General features: G+C 41.2%; 1 protein-coding gene across 7 annotated transcripts in view; it reads left to right on the top strand.

Annotated features, from left to right (window-relative positions):
- STARD13 (StAR related lipid transfer domain containing 13) overlaps positions 1–25,277 on the top strand; it is a 558,426-nt gene that overhangs the window by 385,698 nt on the left and 147,451 nt on the right. The window contains exon 2 of one of the 7 annotated variants that reach the window (XM_077973672.1): positions 16,736–16,909. The gene's annotated coding sequence lies outside the window, so the exon portion shown is untranslated. 7 annotated transcript variants of the gene reach the window in all.

Below are 25,277 nucleotides of genomic sequence, written 5' to 3'. Positions count from 1 at the left end.
TCTGTATTCTGTGAGTCAACATAGCCATAAAGTTCTGCTCAGATTCAAGAAGAGCAGACCCATTATTCGATGGGAGGAGTGTCAAAGAATTTGCAGATATAAAAATATGTATGTTTGACACATTCGGTGATGCTGGGTTCCTGTCATTGTTTCTGGCATGTGGCTGGCACGTAACTGATTCATTTGACTGAATGCTCCAACTAGAATCATCACGCGTTGTTCTTTTGTCCCCAACATGAAGAGAGTGCCCGGGTGACATTCCATGTATGCCAGCCGCATTGCACTAATTCTTTGATTGTGACTGTGTGAATAGTTGCAGGCATCATTCTGTGCAGTTTCAAATACGTTAGCTCATTTCAGCCCCCACAACCCTGTGAAACAGGAAAGAAGAACATGCTCCTTCTCCCTTCCCAAGATTAAAACAAAATCCAGGATCTCTCAGTAAGGCCAGCTGGTACTCCGTTTTACCCCAAACCTGGTTTTCCACCAGAAGTTCTCTCATTTCACTTATAGCTGTTTGCTTTGCTGCTCCTGAATCCTTGGGGGTAGAATGAAAGTTTCTGGGTGATGTTTTATTAAACATTTAAAGGAGAGGGGGGCTCCTTCACAGCAGAGGCTTGCAAGCAGGTGCACTTTTGCCCTCCAGGGAACATTTGGTAATATCTGGAGATACTTTCGATGATCACAACTAGGGGGTGGGTGCTGCTGGCATCTAGTGGGCAGAGGCCAGTGATGCTGCTTCACTTCCTGTAATGTACAGGATGCCTGCCCATACCAAAGAATGATGTGGCCCAAAATAGTGCTACTGTTGAGAAATGCTACTTTACAGGGGGTTTGATAGTCTTTCTAATAAAATGAGGAAACTGGGGTTCAGAGAAGCTGAGTGACTTGCTTAAGATTCTACAGCTAGTAAGTGATGAGCCAGAATGTAGACTCTCATCTTGAGATCCTCGGTCTCATGTCTTTATTTCCTGTGGTACTTGAGCTGGCCTTGCCACCTGCCTGTAGAGCGAGGACTTGGAGTGGGGAGCGGGTTTTCTTGCTTTCCTGGAATTCTGGGCGTTCACCGCACCCATCTAATGAGCAGAAGTCACTGGGATGGACATTGTGCTCCTGTAGTTTTCTTTACTTATTAGGAGGCAGGGGCAGGGCTTACCTGAGCAGAGTGAAGATTTCGGTAAGGCCTGGGTGGGAAGTGGACTCTAACCTCCCAGACTGAGAATTGTAAATAACAACTGAAAAACTAAAGCATAGTGTGTGTGTGGGTGTGGGTGTGGGTGTGTGTTGTGTATGTGTGTGTGTGTGTGTGTGTGTGGTCTGGGTGTGGTGTGGGAGGGAAGTAAGATCTTATCCCACAACAATAAGCAAACAGCTAATTACTTGTAATTTTGGAGATAATTGTTTTCTCTTCCTGCAAACATGCCAAATAGGAAATTAATTTAACCCCAGAAAGTTCAAATCATCTGCAGATTGTCAGGAAAGAAACACTCATTATCCCCTTAGAGCCCCCATCATATCTAACAGGCAGGCTGAAAAGTGCAGCTGCAGCACAGGGCTGCCACCTCTGTGCGAGGTCCCCCCACTCGCTGGTGGCTGGAGAGTCACAGGAGGGACCCTCTAGCAGAGGCAGGCCCCAGGCAGGCAGACCGGACCCAGCTTCCCACTGACACCTGATTCATGCCACCTGATGCAGAATGTCTCACTGAGAGTCATCCTTTCTGATAGACCCATTCATCACTTTGAATTCCACGTCAGTGCAAGAGCTGGCTTCATTCGGCCTTGGATAAATGAGTCTTCAGGTAATAGATGACAGTTAAAATGTCAGGCAAATGTTATCTCCAGTGAAAGACTTGGCTGTGCCCGCTCAGTCTGTTATGCTTCTCAGCTTAAGGCAGTCTCTCTTCACTTCTAAGAGGGAGGATGAATACAATCCAGATTGCTCACTTAGAAGAAGCATCTTCCTCCCCCTAACTTCTCACTGCTAGTGGGCCCGAGTTCGCCAGGGAAAGCCTTCTAGGGTTGAGCAACAGAACAAAAGGAACGGGCTGCCCTGCCTTCCGAACCCAAGCAACCCTCACATACAGTGTTTTAACTGTTCTGGAAAGAAAGAAGCATTCATAAGTCCCTCCATTTTCAAGAAAAAAATTTCCTGTGACATTTTAATCCCCTTTTGTGCTGGAGAATTTTTAGAGTTTTCCCCTGCCAGTCATCTCAAATGTTTTGTATCTTTCTCTTTTAGCTGAATTGCATATTATGAGCCATGACCCGCAATAAAAAATAATGCCCCTGTTATTGAATGAAAGTCTCGTTCTTTGGGTTATTCTGGGCTATGGGGTCAGCGTATAAATGCTGACCTCTGAAAGTCCAAAGATGTTATCTAGTTGAGGCTTAGGCCGGGAGAACAAAAATGAGCTGTGAGATGAAAATGACCACCTGGGATCTCCAATTTGGTTTATGTTTCCGTGAAATAGTTTCTATAAATGATATGAGTGGGTGCCCACTGCATTTTTTCTAAAAGGAGAGCTGGCTTATTTCTGAGAACTCTTGTCTGTGTATGGAACTTTTGTAGATACTCTCTGTCTAAATTGGGGTTCTTAGTCTCCCTACTATGGACATTTGGGGGCCAGGTAATTCTTTTTGTGGGGGCTGTCCTGTGCGTTCTCGGATGCTAAGAGGAATCCATAGTTTTTACCTCTGGATACCAGAAGAGACCCAACCCCACAAGTTGTGAAAACCAAACATGCCTCCAGACATTGCCCTGTGTTCTCAGGGGAGCAAAAATCCCTCCAATTGAGAACCATTGATCTAGATAAAAATCAGGATCCCTAGATAGATACAAATGAATTCATTCCTTTGTTCAATCTTTTAACAAATGTCTCTTACATGCCTTCTGTGTACCAGAGTCCTTGGAGCTTATAAATTGAGAGATGACTAGATCATAGTTATTGCCCTATAGGGACTTGGAGAGAAGGCAGGCATGAATCTAAATAATTATACCAGGAATGCCCTCTAATGAAGATGGGAAGGACGTGGCTTAGGAGTTCAGAGGAAGAAGACTTAACTCTTCTTCAAGTTATCAGACTTCCTGAACATTCTGATTCTCCATTTATTCAGGAAGCACTTATGTTTTCAAGGGAAAAAATCCTGTTTATTAAGATATTACACTACAGAGAGTTTCAAAGTCAAACTTATGAATTCTTCTATGTAAATGTTTTGGTAAGGTAAATTTTGGTTTCTAATGTAGACAAAAGAAGTCCCAATATCTAGTTATGAGTTGATGTACAAAACATATACATGAAAGGATCTGAATGAATGGATTGGGTAATAGGGGTTCAAAGGGCTGAGTGAGCCCTGAGCTTGGACAGTGTCCAGGATCTGTCTTAGGAAAGTGTCTGCCATGCTTTGAAGTCACAATTTTGAACCTTTGTTCACAGTAACAGACAAAAGTGGATGTTTACACTTCCTGGGGCTTCAGATTTGATGACCTCTCCATAAAATGTGGAGGGCAGTAAGATGAAACAGAGATAGACCTGCCTCCACTGTTGAAGCAGCATTGGCAGTGGCTGCCCACTGTGCGCTACAGCGAGCACATCTCCCAGACCACCAGCTGGAAATCTACCCCATTCTCTTTCATCGCAAATAAGCGTGAAAGGTGCTATGATAAGGTTTTGAATCTGTGGCAAATGTATATTTGAAATCATTTGTATGTTTTAACTATGTGGGAGGCAGTGTGATGTAATCATGAAGAACACTGGCTGGAAAGTTAGAAAGACCTGGGTTAAAACCCAGGCTCTACCAGGCCTAGATGTTTGACCATGGACCCAGTTATCTAACCCCATGCTGCCTCAGGTTCTTTGTAGAAATTAGACTAATACTTCCCACCTCAAAGGATTGTTATGAGATAATTATAGGAGATATTTTAACTGTCATTTTTTTTTTTTTTTTTTTTGAGATGGAATCTCACTTTGTCACCCAGGCTAGAATGCAGTGGCACGATCTTGGCTTACTGCAACCTCCACCTCCTGAGTTCAAACAATTCTCCTGTCTTAGCATCCTGAGTAACTGGGATTACAGGCACTCATTACCATGCCCGGCTATTTTTAGTGGAGACAAGGTTTCTCCATGTTGGCCAGGCTGGTCTTGAACTCCTGACCTCAAGTGATCTGCCCGCCTGGGCCTCCCAGTGTGCTAGGATTACAGGTGTGAGCTATTGCACCTGGCCTAGAACTGCCTAATTTCTAAGTGTTTGGTGAACAGGGTGCGGCAGTATTGTTAGTAACACATTGCTTGCTGCACACTTCAGAGTGGTGTGCCCATGACTTTACGACTGAAAGCTATTGTTTTAAAGATAGAAAGGTGCGAAGCTGGGAAGTGCTATAGGTCCACAGAGTAACTGTGTTTCTTAAAACCAAAGATCAAAAACTGTTGACTTTCCTTCTAATGCTAAGAAGCCTTTGGAAGTTCTTTAGAATAAAGCCAGAATTAGTGAGGCTGGGGTAGCATTTACTGGGATAAAGAGCTGATGCATTTACGATGAACTTTTAGAGAAGCTGGGATTGGAGACGGGGATATTTGTGTATTAGTCCGGTCTCTCGCTGCTAATAAAGACGTACACAAGACTGGGTAATTTATAAAGGAAAGAGGTTTGATTAACTCACAGTTCCACATGGCTGGGGAGGCCTCACAATCATGGTGGAAGGGGAAGGGGAAGCAAGACATGTTTTACATGGCAGCAGGCAAGAGAGAGCTTGTGCAGGGGAACTCTTATTTATAAAACCATCAGGTCTTGTGAGACTTACTCACTACCGCAAGACTTATTCACTACCATGAGAACAGTATGGGGGAAGACCCACCCCGTGATTCAATTACCTCCACCGACAGGTCCCTTCCATGACACGTGGGAATTATAGGAGCTACAGTTCAAGATGAAATTTGGGTGGGGATACAGCAAAACCATATTATTCTGGAAGGTCATCATTGCCTAGGAAGGGCCTGCATAAATAGATATAAATCAAGCCTTTAATTTGCTTTCAGTTCAGGTTAAATTTGGAATATTGGTAATGATTTTTAAACTCAAGCAAGTGTATTATCACTTTTTGGCGATTTCCTAGGCCCAACTGAACCATAAACAGAGGATTCCTTTGCCCTTGATCTTTTGAGACCTAATAAGAATGCACAGACCACTTTCAGCGCTCTCTTTGCATGGCAACTATGTAGATGTGATGGAGTCTAGCAAAAGAAAGGAAGCATCCCCTACCCAGGGTTGAGATTGCATCAGATCGTGGGAAGTGACACCAAAGCCAGTGTGGAGTTTAAGAGTGGAGGCATTGCTGAGAGTCCCATTTTGAAGAGGTCCTTTTTATTCCTGTGCATATTCTTGCCCAATATCCTCCTTATTGATATATGCTTCTCTATTAATTTTAAATTTCTACCAAAATCTCAGAAAGAAGATACTGTCAGTCCCTATGAAAACAAGGACCATAAAAATCTTACCAGTTTGTTTCTCAAAAGGTAATTTTTCTCATCCATTCCTGCATTTATTCATTCAACATTTATTCAGCACCTGTTAGATGCTGGGCAAGATAAGATGTGGGCCCCGCCCTCTAGGAGCTTCCATTCTAGTGGGGGCAGGGGAGAAAGGGAGGGAGGTAGAGAGGTAATGACAGTAAGGGACAGAAGTACAAGGGTAGGCATCAGTGCAGGATCCAAGGGGAGCTCCAAAACCCACACTAAATGTTTAGTGAAGGCTTCCAAGATTAGGCAGTGTTCCTGCTGACTTCTAAAGGAGACAGCCCCGCAAAGATAGAACAGAAAGATATTGTTTTCCAACAATATGGCACAATACTCGAAGAACAGAAAGACACTTAGAGGAGAAATATCTCACATGCTGTAGTCAAGCAGAGTGAGAGAGCATGGTCTGTTCTAGGAAGAGCAAATTAAGGAGAAACCTTGTTTTCTGTTTGGAAGCAAAGGCCTGGATAGGTCACTGTGGCTCCAGAGTTGACCATGCATTGCAGAATTCCATTGCACCGATCCCTGTCATCCTTCTCCAAATCAGCCTGACCATAAAAGGGTGTGTCGCTCTATTTAGTCCTTGTGTAAGAAAAACTACACATAAAGATTTAATTGAAAATAATTGCAAGAGTGGTTCTCGGAAATATTCCACTACTCTGCATTTAGAAATAGCCTGAAATGTTTTGTAAGCCATCCGCATGCCTTCCAGCTAGAGAGCGTGTAAACGATACACACTGAAAAGGCCATTCTTTTTGTTTGTTTGTTTCTTCCTAATCTCCAGTGTTGATGACTGCATGGTGTCTTGTGTGTTTCTGGTCTTCATAACCGTTAAACTATTTCTAAGTTGAATCGAAATCCAATTGAAACCTGTTCTTTTTTGCTCTCCCTCTATTGAGAACACAGAACAACTGCTCTCTAGCACATCTTTTTTTTTTTTTTTTTAGGAAAATGGTTATGGAAGCATTCACTCCAATCACATAACGCGGGTGGGCAATTGCTTGCTTTAACTATGCCAGATAAAAGATGACCCCCAATTCTCCATGGCAACCAGAATCATTGACGATAGAGCCAGAGGAAGATGCTTTGTGTAAATTGTGTAGCTAGAAGGAGATTTGCAAATGAGGGGACTCACTGGCTTAACCCAAGAAGCTGATAAAGGGGAGCTGTCCGTTTAAAATGCATCAGAGCCTTATCACATTCATATAAAACAAAATGACTAAATGAAGCAGCTGGAAGATTATCATGAGTTTTAATTATCTTTTAATAGCCAAAGGGCTCTTGCCAACACATGCTGATAACCTGTCACTTGTTATGTGTCATATAATCTCCATTTATGAGTCTCAGCTGTTACAAATTGGAAAATATATTTACAGTGATGATCTTTTCTTGTTAAATGCAAATTCCCAGAAATGTTCAAACTGCAAGGTAGCCTCACGGCTTTGTTTCTGTTACCCTCTTGTGTGGAATTGAAAAGGCTGGTAATACTAAACAAATATAATAACCAACCTCCTTCTTGTTCATAATTTATGACTCTCATTATGAGTATAATAATCCCAATTCTTAAAAAGTAAGGGTAAAATAATTCCTGAGGCTCATAGATTATATTTCTGAAATTGCTTACAAATCCTTTTTTAATGGTAATCCACATTTTTTTCAAATCTGCCTGCCACCTTCTTCCCCTCTCCTTAGGTGTATGCATCTCAAATGTCTTTGGGCTCCAGGGCTCCAAGACAGCTGCTGTGGTGTCTTTCATATGCCTTCTATATTCCCTAGATAGATAAGTAAAGATACAGGTATAGATATAGATACACGTTTATATACCATGCTTAGCATTCAGTACATGGGAGATGAAATGAGAAAAAGTCTTTCAAAGTTGCCTGCCTCTCCTACTTGTCTTCTTGCCTTGACCTTGCTGGTATCTCATTTCTCTGCTTCTCTTGACTCTTCTACTGATGTCTTTGGTAGCAGCTCTTATTCCTCTGCCCAGCTCTGTGTTTCCCAAGATTTAGTTCCCATTCACGGTCTTATTACCAAATTTACATGGATAGTAAATAGGTCCCAGATCTACAACTGCAGGTCAGACTTTGTGCCTTTTATCCAGTTCTATATGTCAAGTGGCCTTGATTGAACTTCTTTAATTTTATAGTCATGATCACTTCCAATCAACAAGTTTAACAACTGAATATGTTAATTTTATGTCTGGAAACTTTTCCTATTTTGGTTAGAGCTTCATTTGCTCTGCCTATCTTCTTGATAAGAAACTTAGTGTTATTTTGGAACTTTTGTATCTGTATGTAGTGAGTCTCTAAGGACTACCTTTGAGATCTGGCATAAGGATTAAATTATTCTTTATTTCCACTGCAAATATTGTGGTTCAAATACAGAAACTTGTCTATTTACTTTCAACTTTAAAAATTTAATATGCAAACAAATTATACTTTATTGAAATCTTCATCAGTCCTGCTCATCACCTACAGATGGGGTTAGCAGCAATGAGTCAACATTTTTGTTTCTGCCATCTTGTTTGTTAACATGCTTGTCTTGTTTAAGCTTGACTAGGAAGGGTTTTTGCAGTCATTTTGAACTGATTCTGGTTTGTTAAATGCAAAGCAGTAACCATTCAGAATGTAAAAGCAGTTCAAAGTCCTATTAAGAAAAAAATACCTCTATGATTACCATGGAAACAAAAGCAGATGTTTCAAAAAAAAATTTTAGAGAGAAGAAAATGTGCTGCATTGTGGACTTGGGATGAATAGTTTGCTAGCTGCTGAACTGTCAATGTGCTGACGGGTTCTGAAGGAACAGGAGTGAATTATAGAACAAGTGACAAGTGTGGGGCCTGGGTACCTGGCGATCATTTGCAGGAGGGGAGGAAGCGAGGTGGACACAATGGCGACACTGCTGACTGTAGAGCTGGAGGAGCAGCCTCTTAGCCACCAGGGCCAGCAGGAGCCCTCTCAGGAAGGCTGAACCAGTGAGGGTGCAGTAATGAAATGCACATCATTGACCTGGGATCGTTTCTTAGGTCCCATGCTTGTAAAAATCTGCACATCAGAGTGGTCACAGCCCAGGGCTTGTGACAGGTTCAAGGCACGTTCAGAATTTGGGATGCCACGAAGCCAAAATTGAAAATTCATTTTGAAGGTAAATCCTTTTTTTATTGCTGAGTGTATACTTGGCTCCTTTAGTATTTCAGTAGGCTTAGTTAATGAACACATTTGGAAAGTGGTCAGATGAAGGTAATCAACTTATGTGTGTATATTTATGTTTTTATTTATACTTGGTATAAAAATTGACCTGCATACATGTGCTGTTTCTCTGGTGCTTGTGAAGAGTCCTATACTACCTGTAGACCATCATGATATGTGTCAGTTTGGGGAAACATAAACAGAAGGGCCAGAAATTACTGTTAGCTCCTCAATTCGGAGTAGATAGAACTCCTGGAGGTCTCTCCCCTGCACAGTTGCAAGCAAGGGTTTGTGTCTTTGCCATGAGCCCTCCCCTCCCTGCCCTGGAGGGAGTGTGGCAGAAAGGAAGTTAAGGATGGAGATCTCTTTATGCACAACCCTTACGTGTTGGGGAGGAACAGGTATTTTGGGGCTCACTTTGGTTCAGTCTGATTTTTTTCTGTCTCTAGCAACCTCAGAAGGTGCGGCCTTTGTAATAAGAAGAGACAACTCATCTCTGTAAAAAAACTTACCATCAAGGCACACCATACTATGAACACCCTCCCTTCCCATTCACCGCCATATCTACTAGGCTGGGGGAGGGTGGACAGGGGTATGGTTGATGGCAACAGGGTGTGCAGGCCCTGGAGGATGGAGTTTGGCCCAGTTGTGGGTGGTTCTCTTTAGGGAGGGTGCTGGATAAATATTTTTCTTAGCTTTGATAATAATAGTGAAAGTCCCTCTCAGCATCCTAAAGGTGAGGATTGATCCGTCTCTTATCATAACAAGAAGAGTTGTGACACTGGGGTCCCTCTGAGGAGTATGAATGCTACACACATCAGCCTACACATCTGTATGAGGCTTTCAACTTTGTTGTATTCACAGTGAAATGGGAGAGTTCCCTGGTCCCCCCTCGTAGGACTGGCAACAAGGGTGTGGCTCACCTGTTCGGTCCCTGAGGCTGATCGAACCTCTGAGGGGAGGGGGAGCACATAGATGGAAGGTATAGGAGCCCAAGTGGGCATGTGTTACAGTGGGCCCTTCTAGCCCTGCTGTCCGCAGATGGTGTGAGTGTTATCCAGCTCAGTGGCCCCTCTGCCTTTTCACAAGGTCGGAAGCCAGTGTGACAGCTTTCTGTATCCTGAGCTCCTGTCCAGCGTCCTGGAAGAATCCAGTCACACACAGACGTGAAGGATGAATGTGGGAGTTCTATTGAGTGGTGGAGGTGGCTCTCGGTGGGATGGATGGGGAGGCAAAGGGGGATGGAGTAGTAACATGATCTTCCCCTGAAGCCTGGCCATCCAGCGGCCAAACTCCTCTCTGACCACCCCAGCCAAACTCATCTCAGCATTCAGACATCCCTCCTCTTCTGTCTTCCTCTGCCATGTCCTTCCACAGTTCATCTGCTTGTCTCCTCACCTACTCGTCTGCCTGTGGAGCCTGGGGTTCGGGATTTATATGGGTAGAGAATGGGGGGCATGGCAGGCCAAAAGGACGTGAAAACAGAAATGCTGTTTCCACTTAGGGCTGTGGGTCTTCAGGCTTGATGGTAGGGCCTTTGTCGGATAATCACCCGCTAGTATCCAGTGTTTCCCTGCCTCCTGTCCATATCAACAGAATACTTTCAAATACTAGAATATAGGCAACAGCTGTGAAGGCATTGAGATACCTAAAACAATACTCAACAAATCAGCAGTAATGACACCTCAGCACAGTGACACTGCCTCATAGCGCCTGTAAAGCTGCTCACCTGTGTCACATGCATGTGTTCTCTCTCTAACACTGTTAAACCTAATGTCCTGACTACCCCTTGGCATGTCCACTCTGTTCAGGTGTCTAGCATGTCAGGTGTACAAATTATCCTCTTTGCCGCTGACCTGACCTCATGCTGTGCCTCTGACCTCAGTCTGCTTTGCCACCTACTCCCCTATCAGCCTAGTGTCCCATCTGCTGGGGACCAACCAGCGCACTTTGTCTGAGATTCAGTGGTTTCCAGAGATATTAGACTTTCAATGTGAAAATAAGGACCATTCCAGGCCAAGCGGGATGGCTGGTCACCCTGTGTGTGACAGACTATGCATCCCAATAGTGCGTATATTCAATTGCAGCACTAATGCATTTTACAATTTGATCACCAATTGACAGCACACTTGGAGAGGGTGTTCCTCCACGGTCTGTGGCAGGCCTGTTGAAAAACCTTCATTTATGTTTTGTTCCTTGCTCATCAAATTTGTTTCCATTCAAGAGAGGCCTTTATTTTTATCCCATTCAGTCTAAGCATCATCTTTAGATCATACTATTTTGAAAGTTCAATTTTAGGCTTTGATGATATGCTTATAAATCAGAGCCACCCTTGACATAAATCAGTAGAATCAACCTCATACATTGAAGGGGGTCACCGTGGTCTCCGGGGCTACATGAAGCAGACACAGCTGTATAGCTGTCAGCAGAGGTGGCCGAGAAGGCAGCCCTGCCCTTGTCACTGACCAGCAGCCTTGGCCTTCACAAGGAGGTCCCCCTTGGCCAGCAGTGCTGCAGCTAGAGCCCAACAGCATGCTTCATCTTATAAATACATGCTGTGGCCCTTGTTGTAGGTGGAGTCGTCATTTAGTGCTCAACTTAAGTTCTGTATGGATAATTGTGTTCTTTGGGGTAATTGTGCTTTTCCTGGATGAAACATGCACTGCATATATTCTTTCCAGGCATGTTTACGCTGTCCATTGGCTTAATATAGTTTTTAAAACGGTCTCTGTGTTAACATCTATTCTTAATTGCCAGAATTTGAGCTCAAGGGCAAGAGTAGTGAACATCACACCATAAATCAATGTTGGAAAGAGGAATACCAGCACCTGTCTTTCTACAAAGGTCTAAGAAGTCTTTTAGGAGGTCCAGCTGTCCATAGTTATTGCCTTAAGACCATAAAAACTGTCCTTTTAGCAGGACTACAACGATGGTAGGCAAAGAACACACATGGTGTTCTGGAGGCACGAAGGGAGGGCTCTTTTCTGGTTCATGGAAATACCACATGATACCAGGATCTAGGTGTCATGGGAAAATTGTTTGGTGGTGACCTTTTTATATGTCCCCAAAATAATCAAAACATGGAAAAGGACTGGGTCAGATCATTTGTGACGTGGGCCCAGGGTCGGTACCTTAGGGAAGCTCGCTTGATGAATGATGTGCTCACTGTCTTCTTTAACCCACCAGCTCTCTAACATTCTCAGGCAAAGGCAACACATTTTCATCCTTTACAACCCTCATCATCCCAGCTACTGGCGCTGTAAAACTTCTGCAACTTGCATCGAATCCAGTTTTATTGGAAAAGTACTTTCAGATACAAATCTTGCTAAATGATTTGATGTGGGAAAAGTTAGAAAAATGTCTAAGCAAACGTTCTCCTGGATGCAGTCTTCCATTGTGTGATTTCGAGCAATTCTTCCGTAATTCAAGGGAAACACATACCTGCTGGGTCAATACTACTGATAGTGACAAAATGGGTTTCCTTCTGACAGTTTCAACATTATGTTGGAAGCCCTGCATGTGTAGATCTTAAAGATCGAGATTTATAAAGTGAGAACTGTTCAAAGCTGAAACTGGTTGTTTAGTCCATTTGAAAATATGCGGAAGGGAGGGACCTGAATACGGCCCATAGAGTGAAAATCTTCTCCGTCCCTCACTGTGGTTAAAAACAAATGACAGAGGGCTGTTGTGCAGCTATTTCAGTATTATAAATGGAACGTCTAGCACTCTGTTACCACTGCTCCCAGGGCAGCCTCTTGAGGCCCTTGGGCCATCCCAGCCTCACCATGTTCTCCTCTCCACGTTGTTAAAAATAGGCAGGATGTAGGAGTGTGGCAACCGGAGAGGGATTAAAGGCAAGGAGTTCCAAATAAAGGGCAGCCTCTGAGCTATAAAGGCTACTCACAATTTTGGATACATCATATATATAACCAGAATAAATTGAATTAGAAGATGATGATGTTTCCTTTTGAGTGCCAGAGGGCCCTTTATCATGTAGGAAATACTTAATGTAGTAATGATAGGAATACCTAATTTAATATGTGATTATTTTTATATCTCTAGCCTTTCAGGATGAATAAAGCTTATCGTTTTGATTTTCAGGCTTTACCAGAACTCTGAAGAAGTCAGGTTTTGCTAGTTTGTCTGTTTTGAAAAGGAAGGGAATTTACTTTGAAACTGTGTTCAGGATTAGATGTGACTCGTTTAATGCAAGTAGCACCCTTACTTGACAAGCTAAATAGGGTGGTAAATCTGAGGTTTGCAGAGAGTAGACTTTTAAAATTCCATCTAACATTAAAAATGTATTTCATTACGGCTTACCGTCAAGGGAAGGACTAACCCAACGTATAGATATGCCCATACTTTACACAAACAGCCAATTCGACATGTGTATTTTCTTGTGCTGAAAAGAGAAGCTTTTGGAAATGCAAACATGTGCATCCACTTACTAAGAGTCTACCAGCCTCTTATGTGGGACGGACATAATGATGTCTTATGCACTTCCTCTTTTAAAATACAAAAATAAATGGCACTGAGACCAAAAGCTCTGCAAATTAGTGGCTATTCAGGCTTGATAACTGCACTGAATGCACATGGTTTCCTGGTGACGGCCACAGCTGGGGTGGATGAATCATCCTAACCTGGCAGACTGTTTTAGTAAACCTTTCATTTTAATGAAGTGATTCATTTGGAAAGAGGGGCAATGCAGCGAGCGTAAGGCCCAGATACTTCCTTCAGCAGCCCGAAATGGCTCAGAGCCACAGAATCTTGTCATTTGATCATCCTGGCAGCCTTGAGAGTGAAAGAATCCCAGGCGGCCTGTCAACCTCAGTGGGTCCTACCTCCTGTAGACCAGATGTTTGTGTAGCAGCATCTCCCCTCATGCTCACAACAATCCTGTGAGGTTGATGTTATGATATTTTATAAATAAAAACATGAGGCTCAGAGAAGTTAAATAAGTAACAACTCAAGCATCATAGATTCTACACTGTATGTGTTGCTATTCCTTGATCTTATCTTGTTCTCTCTCCTTCCTCTACCTATAATGTCTCCCTTCCCTTCCCTTCCCTTCCCTTCCCTTCCCTTCCCTTCCCTTCCCTTCCCTTCCCTTCCCTTCCCTTCCCTTCCCTTCCCTTCCCTTCCTTTCCCTTCCCTTCCCTTCCTTGTCCTATTCCCATTTCCCCCCTCCATCTGTGCTTTCACTTATTCAAAGTGTATTGAGCTTCTACACCATGCCATGCCTTATGATAAATGCCGGGATCCAGTAGTGAACAAGACAGACATAAGTCTTGTCCTCATACAGTTTATGGTCTAGCCAACAAGAACAGATGTGTGTTCAAATAGAGACTAAGGAACATGGGAGGCGGGGCAACACATCTGGAAGGGATGCTTCATAGGAAGATAGCAAGTGTATTGGTTGACAGACAGACTGAGAATATTTAAAGATTTCAACATGATGGGTCAATGGGCCAAAATCACTGGTTGAAATTACACAGGAATAAATGTAAATCTGCCATTTCATATTATATAAATATAGAACTGGGACCACATGACTTCATAGGGTTCCAGGTGATGTTTAAAGCCTCAGCAATATGAAATAATGCCTTAAAAAGGATGCAGTCTTAGGTTATATCTGTACCAGCATGGGTTCCAAAATGAGGGTGCTTGTAATTTCATGTCACATCTGCAACTCTCTGCAGGGCTTTTTTGTTTTAAGGGAGATATTGGTTACAAGACAGTGAATACTGTTTTTGAGAGAATAAAATTCTCCAAATTATATATTTCCCTTGGTAGAAGGTGAGAGACACACACTTAATTCTTATTCATTCCTCTCCCCTAATGAGCTTTCCTATAGGGAACTTTTGGCTTGGTAGATATGAACTAGGAGGAGATAATTGGCCCCCCAAAGCAGCTGACTTTCCTTAACAATACCTAGCAATGTCTACTGCTCAGAATTTTCAGGGAATTATTCTCCAGATTTTTTATTGTTGTTCCTATTTTAGTTTGATTGAGGAAACAAAATAAGGGTGGGTAAAGCTGCTGAAAAAGAACATAATTAGTTTATGATGGGGGCTGGGCACAGTGGCTCACGCCTGTAATCCCAACACTTGGGAGGCTGAAATAGGAGGATCACTTAAGCCCGGGAGTCCAAGACCAGCCTGAGCAACATAGTGAGACCCGATCTCTATAAAAAATCAATAAAATTAGGCAAGCGTGGTGGCAAATGCCTGTAGTCCCAGCTACCCAGGAGGCTGAGGTGGGACTATCGTTTAAGCCTGGGAGGTCTAGTTGCAGTGAGCTGAGATGGCGCCACTGCACTCTAGCCTGGGTGACAGAGTAAGACCCTGTCTCTAACTAACTAACTAAATAAATAAAATAACAGATAATTGGTGTATGATGTCATTAGGAAGAAACGCAAGGGAGACAGTTTGATGAAGTGGAAAGGACACTGTCATTGGAATTAAACATACAGATTTGAATACCAACAATACCTGTATTAGTTGATACAGACAGGTTACTTAACATTCTCTGAGGCTTAGTTTCCTTAATTGCAAAATGGTATACAAATATCTGCATTGTAAGATTGTTGCAGTGATTAGAAATAATACCGGCAAATTCATGACCAAAGAGCCTGGCGCATTGTAGGTGGCTAAGGAAACCTTGGGAGTTAAAGATGAATTCTTGGAAGAAATGCTTTTTTAGATTCATACTTAAGAAATCACAGACGTAGACTGACTGAATATTAAGAAACCCATTACAGACAGAAGAAAAAGTGACAAAATGAAGAAGTAAAGTCAAGGCCTTTTATAGATGCTATTGTGTTTTCTTTTCGGTCAACGGAGTCATCATGCGTTAGTGTGTCCTCTTAGGACTGGAATTTATTGACAACTGTTTGTGGTCAGTGATAACCTCTGTGTGTCTGTTGATTTCGCGCCTGTGGTCCCAGCTACTCGGGAGGCTGAGGCAGGAGAATGGCGTAAACCCGGGAGGCGGAGCTTGCAGTGAGCTGAGATCCGGCCACTGCACTCCAGCCTGGGCGACAGAGCGAGACTCCGTCTCAAAAAAAAAAAAAAAAAAAGAAATCCTCCTACTATTTAGAAAATGATGTTATGGTGTTCCCAAGTTTTTTTTTCTCATTTTAATGTACAAAGCTAGCAGTCATTTCATTGTCGTGTAGCATGTCACCTATTTTTCATGAAGCACATTTGCAATGGTTGCCTTTAAAATATAGTACTCATTTATCTCCCTTTATCAGAAATATCTGGCAAGGGGACAAGGAGTTTTGTTTTCTTTTCTCTTCTTTAATAGAAATGATTTCCCAACTTATTAGTGAAAAGTAACTTATTTAAAATGTATTGTTTTAAAGAAAACTAGATGATATGTTTAACTTGCCGCCCTAAAATCTAAGACTGGGGAGCATCAAGCTCATTCAATAAATACAACTAATAATTTAAAATATTGTATAATCCAGGTGTTTTGGGAACACCCAAACACTGAATAAGGGAAAGGATAATGGTGAGAAAGAAACAAAGTGATTGGAGAAGTGGAGGAAGAAGAAAAATCAAAATGTGGGAAACAAAAGGGGAAAGAAATAGGAGGAATACCAAAAAAAGAAGATAAATGAAGGAGAAAAGAAAGACAAAAAACAGGGAAGAGGCATAGAGGGATGAGGGGGCCAGTGTGGAGTGGGGGTCACTATACCTAAGGCCAGAGACCCTTTTGCTCCTTCCCCACCCACCATTCAAGTCTGGACCCCAACTGGTAGATAATGCCAGAAGCTACAGCTCACAAATCTCTTAATGTTCTCACGTGCCCAGGATCGCCACAGACTTCCAGTTTTAAGTAGTGACTAAACATTCCTTTGTCATTAAAAATCTATTAAGTTACATTCCTTTATTCTTCCTTTTTTATCTTCTTTTTTTTTAAGAGAGAAGTTCTGTCACCCAGGCTGGTGTGCAGTGGCATGATTATAGCTCACCACAGCTGGTTGCCACCACACCCAGCTAATTTTTTTTTTTTTTTTTTTTTTGTAGAAATGAGGTCTCACTATGTTGCCCAGATTGGTCTTGAACTCCTGGACTCAAGCAATCCTCCCGTCTTGGCCCCCCAAAGTGCTAGGATTACAGGCATGAGCCAACATGCCCAGTCTTCTTCTTCTTCTTAATGATAGCCCTGACTCATTCAAAAGTCAAGACCATAATAGAAATGTAAGTTTAAAATGTTATATGCCCATTTATTCAAAATTAATATTTTTAGCCTCATTGGGTCTTAAAGTGCAATAATATAAGGACCCCCCAGAAGATTATGTAAATCACCTACATGAAAAAACCCTCTTTGGCCAGGCGCGGTGGCTCAAGCCTGTAATCCCAGCACTTTGGGAGGCCGAGATGGGCGGATCACGAGGTCAGGAGATCGAGAGACCATCCCGGCTAACACGGTGAAACCCCGTCTCTACTAAAAAATACAAAAAAATAGCCGGGCGAGGTGGCGGGCGCCTGTAGTCCCAGCCACTCGGGATGCTGAGGCAGGAGAATGGCATAAACCCGGGAGGCGGAGCTTGCAGTGAGCTGAGATCCGGCCACTGCACTCCAGCCTGGGTGACAGAGCAAGACTCCGTCTCAAAAAAAAAAAAAAAAAAAAAAAAAGAAAAAACCCTTTTTGTCAGTGGTCCCCAACCTTGTTAGCACGTCACAATCACCTGGCCAGTCATGAAAACCTGGGGTGTCTGGGCACCTCAACTGAGAGTGGTCTGAATTGAGGTCTCAGCACCCGTTATTCTGTAAGCACCTCGGGCGATGGGAAGTTCAGCCAGTGAGAATTGTGCCTTTTGGGCGATAGCAGTAGACTGAGTGAATCATGGTTGCAGCACTTACTAGTGAGGGCCATTCATACACCTATATAACTGGGATATCTATTATATAGCAAATTGAAAAGCTGCATATACAATAGATATGTAATATATTTGATATTGTACTTGATATTATATTTGGTGTCTGTTATATATATAGCAAATTGTGAAAATATATGATAGAAATATATATTATATCTAATATAATGTATATTAGGCCCTCTGAAACATGTTGTGAAAAGACTAGCTCCAAAAAATGAGAGGACACTGGTCATGTGGAGCAGTTGTCCTGGTGGTGGTGTTGCGGAGACCTCATGTTGAATTTGTGTCTGCTTGACCATCATCTGAGCTCAGTGCTCATCATGTTGCCCCTATCACCTGCTGAATTGAGTACTAGGTCCCCACTCCGAGTGTCCCTCCATTCTGACTCTCTGCTGCCTGGTATCTTGGCTCCAGACAAACCAAGCTGCACTTTCTCTTCTGGACCTTTTCCCAGCCATTCCTTTATTTATCTATCTATCTATCTATCTATCTATCTATCTATCTATCTATCTGTCTGTCTATCTGTCTATCTATCTATCTATCTATCAGATACAGAGTCTCACTCTGTCATCCAGGCTGGAGTGCAGTGGTGTAGTCTTGGCTTACTGCAACCTCCGCCTCCTCTGTTCAGGCCATTCTCCTACCTCAGCCTCCCAAGTAGCTGGGACTACAGGCATGTGTCACCACACTTGGCTAATTTTTGTGTTTTTAGCAGAGATGAGATTTCACCATGTTGGCCAGGCTGGTCTCAAACTCCTGACCTCAGGCGATCCACCCACCTCGGCCTCCCAAAGCATAAGCCACCGCATCCAGCCCAGCCATTCCTTTAAACTAGACCAATCTAGAACTCTCTCCATAACCACACCATTGTCATTGTCTATTGAAATTTTATCCATCCTTCAAGGTCTTCTTTCAAGAAGCAATCTTAATTCTCTTGCCAACAGATAATTCTTTTTGCTTTTGAAATCCCACCTCATAGCGTTTTATTCTCTCCTCTCTCTCTCTCTTAGTTTTTCTGTTTTTTGTTTTATGGACATCAATATTTTTATTATTTTATTTGTCTAATAAGCTGAGTGAAAGTTTAGGCTATCTTCTATATCTTTGGATCCTCTATTGGACCTTCCTAACCCAGTGTTTTGCACAGAAAGTGCTCAACAAATATTTATTCAATAGAATTAATATAACTTTTAAAAAGATGTTGATGGGATATAAAACCCATTGAAATACAAAACTTAAATTTAAGTAGCTGTGATTGTTGAAACAAATGGCTAGTTTTAGGAGATGCTTTTCTGTTCCCCTACACAGAGACTTAGACCAAGATACAGCCATGAGAAGCTCAGATGGACTAGAGATGTGTGTGCATGTCTGGGGTACTTTAGGTGCATAGAAAGTAAATGAATAGGTAACATTCTAGCCAACCCTGACTTAATGACGGTAGCGCTTTCCTCTTCTGTGAAGCAACACAGCCACTTATTCATCTTAAGTCACTTCTCCTTATCTCTCTTTGATACACGTCTTAATTTGTAACCCTAGGATTTATTATCTTTGCTTCAAGAGACAGACAAAGGATTTATGTCTATGAACACGGTGCAGTTGCCCTTCTACCCACACACTAAAAAATGAATTAAAAATTTGCTAAGCTTGAGCTTATTCATTACAGTGTTTCTCTGGATAACAGGCCCACCCCATCCCTTCCTGCACCCTCCAAATATCCTTACTGTACAGTGAATAAAATGTAATTGTTCTCCTTAGGCTATATCATTCTTCTGCTCACAGTAACCAAGAGCATCCATTTAAAAGTAGAATCTGGCCTCTTGAGTTTACCGGTTAATTTAATCAACTCTCTATAAATTACTTTAAAAAAAAAAAGCTTGGGGGAGAATGAAAGAAAAGAAAATCTATTTTAGAAACAAAAATGTATCTGTGCAGCTTTGTTTGCTCATGGAAGACAAAGGATCTTTCCAATAGGACGGAATGGCAGTTCCACTTATCTTGGCTGCACAGAAATTAGATCAGTAACATATTTTCTGTTGAAGAAGAAACCTTATCTTAGTGGCTCCATTTCAGAATCAATCATCTGCATTTCAGTCCTGCCCGTTCTCACAAGCAGGGAACATTATACAATTTGTATGTTTCAATTAGTTTGCCATAAAAAATGAGTAGCTCAAGGGCATTAGTTTATTACTGGTATCCAGCCATGTTTTCTTTTGCTAAATGACATTCTGAAAGCCTCCATTCTGAGCATAATCACCTTAGGGTACCCACAAAATGTGGCCCCAAATGATTCAATTACAGCTAGAAGTTGTTCTCTTCCCAAAGCACAAGTCTTTTGCATTCACAGGATATTTTTTCCTTCGTAAACATTCCTGCAAGGATGTAAGTGCAGATGAAGATTGTGTTCTGTCTTCTCCTTGCTGTCTTTTTTCTGCTTACTCTGACTTTATAAAATGCAGTGTTATGTCTTAGGACAAATTATCCTCAGTTTGCCAGCAAGTGAGTTTATAAATTATTTTATTCAAATGAGAAACATTTTCCCATAGAACCAATAGTAAAGGATGGTGAGTTTCCTGCTTACCCACAATGACTTATTTAACTCACAGTGAAACTCAGCTCTGTGGTTTTAATAGTTTTCTTTTATTTCTGAGAGCAAAGGAGCCTATGTTTCTAATAATTTGACATGTCTGGGACTGTCCCTGACATTTGACAGTTTTTTCCTCCTTGCCAGTGATAAGAAGATTCTTTCTTCCTCACTTCAGAGACAGCTTAATGTGTTGTATTTGGATGTAGGGATGTGTCAGTTATCTATTGCTATATGGCAAACCAATCCAAACTCAATGGCTGAAAACAACAATCATTTATTGATTCACAGTTCTGTATGTTGGCAATTTGGGCAGGGCTCAGCTGGTGAGTTCTTCTGCTGGTCTCTCCTTTCTTGTGCAGTGACAGTTCATTGGCAACTTGATGGAGTTTTGTGGCCTAATGGTGTCTCCCTCATATGCCTCATGGTTGGTTTCAGTTGTCAGCTAGGCCTTTCTCTACATGTGGTCCCTTATCCTCAAGGAGGCTAGCCTGGGCTTCTTGTCTCAGAGTTCCAAGAGGGTGAGCATAAAAGCTGAAAGACCTCTTCAACTTATGAGCCTAGGGCTCATAAGTTGCGTATCACTTCTGCTTGATTTGTTGGTCAAAACAAGTTGCATGGCCAAACCCAGATTTGAGGGCTCTTCCTGATAAAAGGAGCAGCAAGGCTCAATTTCAAAGAGATACGGGATGTGAGGAATTATCACAGCAGCAGTCTATGTAAAAAGTCTGCTAGAGGACTGGTGGGGTGAGTGGTGAGAGGTGACAAGTGGTGAAAGGGGTGAGAGGGTGACTGATCACTTTGAGATTCAGAGGATCTGGATTCCAGTGTCACTCTACTGTTTCCCAGTGATGTGACCTTGGAAAAACTACTATCCTATCCAAGCTTTAGTTTGCTATCTCTTGAGACTAATTCCTCATCCGCAGAGAACTTACTAACTCTCCTCCTTCACCTCCCCCATCCTGATTTGCAGCTTTCATGGTATTGGCATTCCCAGATTAAGGTACAAGTTGACCATCCCTAATCCAAAACTCCAAATTCTGAAATGCTCCAGTGAGCATTTCCTTTGAGCATCATGTTGGCACTCAAAATCTTTCAGATTTTGGAGCGTTTTGGATAATGCAAATATTTTTAAAAAATGAAAAAGAGCCAGAACCGAAAACATTTCTGGTCCCAAGCATTTCAGGTAAGGGATACTCAACCTCTATTCCCATCCAAATAAGTGCCCAAGTTAGGGACCTGGGAACCATACACTCCCTTACTCTCATCTCACTCTTAGCCATTGGTTCCTGCTTTCCACCTTTAAACCAGTGCTTAAATACCTTACAGGTGCCAGACCTGGGCTTAACAGGTAAACAAGGCTGACATGGTTCCAAGGAACTTGCACTCCACTGATAATATGAGAATCTCCAAGTTCTGTGAAGGAAACAAATGTTGTGAGAAGCAGTAAGGGCCCCAGGGACCCTGTTTTTGCCCACCGATATTCACAGCACCCCGCTGAATCCAGGCCACCATTATCCCTGGCCGGTCACAAGTGTGTCAGTTACACGGATTCTCTGTCCTTTATGGTTCATCCTTCACACTTGCTACAGGTATTGTTTTCGAGAAAAAAATAATTCCATACTTGAAAATCCCTATGACCCAGAGGATTAAAATCTGAACTCCTTAAGGTGGCATGAGAGGCCCTTCACTCTTGGCTGTGGTGTAGCTCTTCCCACACACACAAAGGTACTCTTCACCCTGAGGAGCTACACTCCTCACAGGTCATGGGATTGGTCATACACTGGCAAGAATCTGTGCCTTCCCTTTGGGAAAGTCTTTACTCTGAAATGCCTCTCTTTGATGCCTACCATCCCCCCTTCCACACTCCAACATTTCTATTTACTTTTGTATTTTAGAACTGTAGAACATGTAAGTGCTCAATAAATGTTGAATGAATGTTTGTGGTATCGAGGGGTAGCTGAGTATGGTTGTATCTACCAAAGAGTACCATGAGGAAGAAGAGGAGGTACATTGTGCTATGGAGTGGGCACTAGGGATAGAATAAGGGGGCCTTCCTTGGCAAAACAGCAATAGAATGGGAATAGGAATTCCTGTAGCCACATCATCCAGGAAGGAGAGTTATGATGGAGAGGTGTTTTCTGAGGCTGAATACATGCTTGCAGGAGCCAGCAGTTTGGAAAAGACTGGGACTATTTTTGTTGTACAGTGAGAAGTAATATATACCTGCTAACTTGGAGGAATTACTAGGAAGCTCTAAGAACAGAAAAACAGACAAAGACACACCAGCTAAACCTCCAAATATATCAGACTCAATATATAGTAAAGATATTTTGAAAATAGTTTTAACTATAAAACTATTAACTCCATACTATTTAATTAAATTTTATTTTCCATTTATACGTATGACTGAAATTGCCTAGAAAAATACCTTTGATTCAGAACTCAAAATGTTTTATCATAGCTTTTGTTGTAGTTTAACATTAATAAAAATGCAGTTTTTATTAATAAAAAACTGCATTAATAACGATTATGGTTTTATTCTATTGTGTTGAATACCCAAGTTATTTCTTAGCTAGATTTTAAACATTCACTAGGTTCCTTTTACTCATGCCATTGTTTCTATCTTTATTGACCTCCATTAGTGCTAAGAATTAACTTAGATCTACTTTCTATGAATAGAGGTCTGTTTTGACACTTAATTGATTGTAGAAATCAATGGCCCTAAAATAGTTTACAAAACAATTTCATACCCATAAGCTCATGGAATCCTCACAACAAATTCAGAAATATGACAAAACACAGTTTACTCATTTATAATACAGTCTTAATAACGGCACCCTACACAAGACATCCAACTTGGGAAGTGATAAATGAAAGTATCTCTGTTTGCAGATGACATGATCTTATATGTGGAAAACCATAAAGACTCCACCAAAAAATGGTTAGAACTAATGAGCAAATTCAGCAAAGCTGCATGATACAAAACCAACATGCAAACGTCAGTTGCATTGCTATACATGAACAATTAACAATCTGAAAATGAAATTAAGAAAACAATACCACTTATAATACTATCAAAAGGAAATAAGGATACCTAAGGATAAACTTAAGGCTCCTTAAGGATAGAATACTTAAGGATAAACTTAACCAAAGAGGCAAAAGACTTGTACATTGAAAACTGCAGACATTGCTGAAAGAAATTAAAGATACAAGTAAATGAAAGGACATCTCATACCATGGATTAGAAGACAATATTGTTAAAATGTTTATACTACTCAAAGTGATCTAGAGATTCAATGCAATACCTATCAAAATCCCAGTGGGATTTTTTATTTTGCAGAAGTAGAAAAAAATTCTAAAATTGATGGGTCTCGATGGATCCTGAATAGCCAAAACAATCTTTAAAAAGAAGAACAAAGTTGGAGGCTTCATACTTCCTGATTTCAAACATATTACTAAGTTTCAGTAATCAAAACAGTATGTTACTGGCATAAAGATAGACATATGGACCTATGAAACAGTATAGAGAGCCAAGAAACAAACCCTCGTGTAAACTGTCAAATGATCTTCAATGAACTCATCAAGACTACATAATGAGAAAATGACAGTCTCCTCAATAAATGGGAAAACTGAATATTTACATACCAATGAATAAAGTTGGATACTTGCCTTATGCCACATATAAAAATAACTCAGAATGGATAAAATATCTGAATGTAAGACTTGAAAACTATAACATTTCTAGAAGGAAATGGGAGAAAAGCTTAATGAATGATATTGGATTTGCAAAAATTTATTTGATATGACATGAAAAACACAGGCAGCAAAAGCAAAAATAGACAAATGGGACTACATCAAACTTAAAAACTTTTGCACAGCAAAGGAAACAGTCAAGAGTGAAAAAGCAACCTATGCAATGGAAGAAAATATATGCAAACCATACATCAGATAAATGGTTAACATCTAGAATATATAAGAACTTCTACAACTTAACAACAACAACACAAACAAATTGCCTGATTTAAAAACATGGGCAAAAGACTTGAATAGATATTTCTTCAAAGAAGATACACAAATGCCCAAGAAGCATATGAAAAGATGCTTGGTATCACTAATCATCAGGAAAATGCAAATGAAAACCACAATGAGATATTACCTCATACTCCTAGAGATGGTAATTATCAAAAACAAACAAACAACAAAATAAGAAGTCTTGGCAATGATGTGGAGAAATTGGAACACTTGTGTATTGTTGATGGGAATATAAAACAGTGCAGCTGCTACGGAAAACAGAATGGAGGTTCCTAAAAGATTATAAATAGAATTGTCATATGATCCAGCAATTCTACTTCTTAGTATATCTCTAAAAGGATTAAAGCCAAGAGTTCAAAGAGATTTGCACCCCAAGTTCATTGTTGTGTTAGTCACACTAGCCTAGAGGTAAAAGCAACCTAAATGTCCATTGATGATGAGTGAAAACATGAAGAAATGTGGTACATATATAAAGTAGAATATTATTTAGCCTTAAAAAAGAAGGAAATCTTGTTATATGCTACAACGTGTGTGAGCCTTGAGGTCATTATGCTAAGTGAAATAAGCTAATCACAAAAAGACCAATTCGGCTTGATTCTACTTCTATGAGGATTCCAAAGAAGTTAAACTCATAGACACAGAAAGGAGAATGATGATTGTCAGTGGCTCGGGGGAGGGGGAAATGGGGAGGTTGTTGCTTAATTGGTATAAAATTTCAGTTTTGCAAGATGAAAAAGACCTGGAGACCCATTACACAGCAATGTACATAGAGAAAACACTAATGTGTTACCTCTTAACACATTCAGAAGTTATTTTTTATCCCTTAAAAATGGTTAAGATGGTATATTTATGTTGTGTTTTCTTACACAATAAAAAAAATGCTACCTCATGGGGATATCATAGGATTATAGAGATAATGTATATAAAGCACTTGACTCATTATATGAACTTCCACATTAGCTATTATTATTGCTACAAATTAATCAACCCAAGCCTAAGGATGATAAGTGACTTGCTCAAGGTTCCACAACTACTAAATGGCAGCACTGGACCATCAAGTCAGGTTTTCTCA

This window comes from Macaca mulatta, chromosome 17, assembly GCF_049350105.2.
Source record: "Macaca mulatta isolate MMU2019108-1 chromosome 17, T2T-MMU8v2.0, whole genome shotgun sequence".
Classification (NCBI taxonomy): Eukaryota; Metazoa; Chordata; class Mammalia; order Primates; family Cercopithecidae; genus Macaca; species Macaca mulatta.
This window is presented reverse-complemented; position numbering and strand designations above follow the sequence as displayed.